We start from the raw sequence: 4,625 nt of genomic DNA on the forward strand, positions 1-4,625 counted from the left end.
GTAGGCTGTTTTAAATGATTAAGTCTATACCAAGTTCGCAGTTCTCACACTTCAATTGTACTGAGATATTGAACAAAGTAGTGTTTATGGTTATATCAAGTCTCATTTATTATAAGTTATGAACAGAAAAATGGTTAGCCACATAACTACACTCATTTGATGTCTGATAATGTAATACGATTGTTCAAGTGCAGTACCTTAACTTTGACATAACTGAACACAGTCATTAATGTTGGAACATAGAATACACCAACAGGATAATTTATCCCAAAGAAATAAGTGCAGCGTTGTTTGGTGTGAGAGGCTACATGGCTACCAATAGTTAGTGATACACCACTGGGTGTGAAAATGTGGTAAGCAGTTGATCATATCTTGTTCCACAGTGTGAGAGGTGTAGAAGATGCAAAACTGGCATTACAATTATGTTGCACTCTTTGCTGCTTAAGAGCACTCTATGTTCTTGTCAAGGCCTTTGATTGGGTGGATCAAAAAATTCTATTTAGCAAAGTAATGTGTATAGCATTAATGACTTCCTTCTTCTATGGATGGAATCTTACCTTCATAATAAAATGCAGAGGGTCTCATTAATAGACTGTTTCTCATGTCTGAAAATAAACTCATAATGAGTGAACATAATGTGTGGAGTGCCACTGGGATAGGTATTGGGTGCACTCTTTTTTCTAATTTACATAAAGTATCTACCAATGACTTTAAGGGACTGACAGTTGCAATGTTGGCTGATGACACAAGCATACAAATCAAGAGTCCATACTCAACCTTACTAGACACAGTTAGATAACCATGTATCTTGCAGAAGGATTTTTAAGGATTTTGGAGTCCTTATCCTCATTCCCAATAGATTTATTCCTTCATTTTATTTATTTATTGCCTTAATAATAAAAATTAGTTTCAGCTGAACTATGATTTACACCATTACAACACTACACAAAAATAATTTTCATGCAGACTTTGCCTCCTTGTGCAGGATTCAGAATAGAGGTGTAGGAAGTTACAACCATGATGTGGTAGGACCAGGCCCTGATGATATGTGACATGGTTCATGTAACACTTATTTGTAAGAGTTAGTTAGTTGGTTGCATGTTCCATTGATCAATCGCATGGTACAGTAGCTGTTATAGTGTGGAACATGTCAAGTGCACAAGCAATACACATATGAAACAAGATTTCCAGAGTTAAAGATTAATGTTTCTATTATTTACCCCATTCCCTTAAATGGCACAAAATGCATATACTATATTTATAGATTTATTTATTCCTATTCAAGAATTCATCTGTGGTGTAGAAGGAGTTGTCAAGGAGATATGACTACAATTTATTTTTGAAGCTATTACTGCTGTCTGTTGGACATTTTATTTCATCTGGTAGTTTGTTGAAAATTTTTATTGCAGCATATTTTACCCCTTTCTGTGCCAAAGATAGGTTGAGTAAAGGATAGCGTAAGTTTTTCTTTTTTCTGGTATTATAATCACGAATGTCAGTGTTGTTTTTAAACTGGTCCATGTTATTGAGAACAAATTTCATTAGTGATTAAATGTACTGTGGGGCTCTTGTAAGAATTCACAATCTTTTAAAAAGTTGCCTACAAGATGTGCGACTATGAACCCCCCACACATTATTCTAACCACTTTCTTTTGAGCAGTGAATACTTTTTGTCTAAATGTTGAGATACCCCAAAATATTATTCTGATTGCAAAAGTTGCTGAAACTAGTCGCTTTAGAAGATCCAAAATATGAATTTTCCAATTAAGATTCTCATCTATATGTACACCCAAAAACTTAGTATGCTCTACCCTGCCTACTGACTTCTGTTGATGTGTTATATTTATTGAAGGAACTGTACTTTTTGCAGCAGAAAATTGGATGTACTGTGTTTTTTCAAAGTTTGGAGCAAGCCCCTTTGCAGAAAACCAATTAATGACTTTTCTCCAAAGACCTTATTTGTATCATTTTCAATTGGAGTTTCTTTTACTGGATTAATAATGACACTTGTGTCATCAGCAAACAGTGTCAGTTCAGCTTCCTGTTCAGAAAGGAAGGGAGGTTGTTCACATATATCAAGAACATAAGGGGACCAATGATTGAACCCTATGGAACACCTAATGTAATTTCACCCCAGTTAGATGAAGTGGCAAACTTATTTAAATCACTTCACCCATATAAGGAAACTTTTTGCTTCCTGATCTGTAGGTATGACTTAAACCACTCATATGCTATTCCATTTATACCATAGAATTGTAGTTTCTGTAACACAATGTCATGGTTCACACAATCAAATGCTTTAGACAACTCACAGATAATTCCTCTTGGTGACATTTTACTATTTAAGGACTCTATTATGTTTACAGTGAAATTGTATATTGCTGTCACAGTGGAGCAGCATTTTTGAAATCCGAATGGTGATTTACTAAGTATCCCATTACTGTTGAGATGGCTAACCACTCTTGAGTACATTACTTTCTCGAAGATTTTTGAAAATGCTGTAAGCAAGGATACTGGTCAATAATTATTGACATCTGTGGTGTCCCCCTTTTTGTAGAGTGGCCGACAATGACAAATTTTAACCTGTCTGGGAAAATATCTTGAGTTAGTGATGCATTACATATATGACTCAGAACGTCCGCTATAATTGCTCAACATTGTTTTAATATCTTATTAGAGATGTCATCTAGTCGAACAGAACATTTATTTTTCAAAGATTTAATAATTTTACTTATATCACAAGAGGTTGTTAGGAGAAAGTTAATCTGACTAAATTTTTTCAAAACAGACTCTTCCATGTACTCCCCGACTTTTTCTTTTGAACTGTTCTCTCCAATTGTTTCTCCTACACTTAAGAAATGGTTGTTAAATACATTAGCTTCTTGTGTACTGATGGTTAGGATGGTCTTGTTCTCTTTAATAGTAATACTACCTACCCCAGTGGTTACTTTTCCTGTCTCCCTCCTAACAACATTCCATATTGATTTGATTATATTGCCGGAGTTGTTAATTTCTTCTCAAACATACATATTTCTTGATTTCCTTACAACTTTCCTCAGTACGTTACAATAATTTTTATAGTGTAAAACTACTTCTGGATCTTTACTAGTTCTTGCTGTCTCATACAGTTTTCTTTTCCTTTCTGAAGACACTCCAATACCTGTAGTAATCCAAGGTTTCTTTGAAAAGTGTGTGGTGTTACATTTACTAATTTTCTTTGGGAAACAATGTTCAAAAAGGGATGTAAATTTATCAAGAAAAATGTTGCATTTATCATTAGCTCATTATATACATCTCCCCAATTAACATTTCTTAAGCTTTCTCTGAAGTGCTCTGTAGATACCGGGTTGAGCGACCTCACACTTTTACTTAATGATTTCCGAACTGAACACCCTGTTAGGTTTTGTAAGTTAATTAGTTGTGCATCATGGTCTGACAATCCATTTACCACAGGGAAAGCATGTGTTTGTTTTACATCCTCTTTCTGTACAAGTACATTATCTATTAGCATGCTACTGTCCTGAGCACTGATTCTACGTTATATGTTGTTAATAACACTTTTAGTTCACTTTTCCTATCAGAATTACTTAGAAAGTTTACATTGAAAGCACCACAGATTAATAACTTCTTCTTTTTGTCTGACAGACAGCATAATAGGGAGTCAAACTTTTTTTATGAACAGCTTGCTTCTCCTAATGGGGACCTGTACACTGTTGCTAATCTCAATATCACATTATCTAGCTGAAGTTCACATGCACAAACCTCAAAATGCCGATCAACACAAAATTTGCTTACTTCTACAGTTTTGCATTTTTACCCTTGTTTTGTGTAAATGACAGCTCCTCCTTTATCCATCCTAGATCTACAAGGGTAAGATCCTAAATTATACCCACTTATACTGACAATATCCATGCCGACAGTTACATGGTGTTCAGACAGACAGAGTATATCAATCTTGTTCTTTTTTTGAGATCATCTAAACACACTAATAGCTCATCTACTTTATTCCCCTGATATTTTGATGACGTAAGTTGATACTGCCCTTAGCTTTACCCCTAGTTACTGTACATGTAGTTTCTTTTGTTCTATTTACTTTGATTGTCATCTGTCTGGACTTTGGCTTTAACCTAAAAAATCTGTCTGCCTGGACCCATTAACCACAGGGATCACCCCTTGTGTGACTGTGGACCCCCCTTACAGTTTCTGCTAATAGAAAAGCTAACTTATTTTTCCCCATCCTATTCAGGTGCAGGCCATGTGTAATGTATTACCCACCTAACAATAGCATGTACTGTAACAACACTTACGTGAGATTTTGCCTGTGTTTGGAGCATCCTGTTCAGCTCTGTGTTAACATGCCTTACAGTAGTGTTTACCCAGGGCTGATCATGGCGCTGAAAGACCTCCACAAACCCCACATTTGTGTGCTCAGTTTCTGCTCCTATTTTATCCAAGTCACTCCTAATACTGTTTCTTGGATTCATAGCCAGGCTGTTTCCTGCTCCTTCAACTATAATTACCTGATCTTCCTCCTCAAAGTCCCTGCATAGCTGACCTAAGTTTTCTGTCACCTGGCTAAGGCTAGCACTTGGTTTCACAAAACTAGTGACCTGGTACCCTGCACC

Source organism: Schistocerca americana, chromosome 6 (assembly GCF_021461395.2).
Source record: "Schistocerca americana isolate TAMUIC-IGC-003095 chromosome 6, iqSchAmer2.1, whole genome shotgun sequence".
Classification (NCBI taxonomy): Eukaryota; Metazoa; Arthropoda; class Insecta; order Orthoptera; family Acrididae; genus Schistocerca; species Schistocerca americana.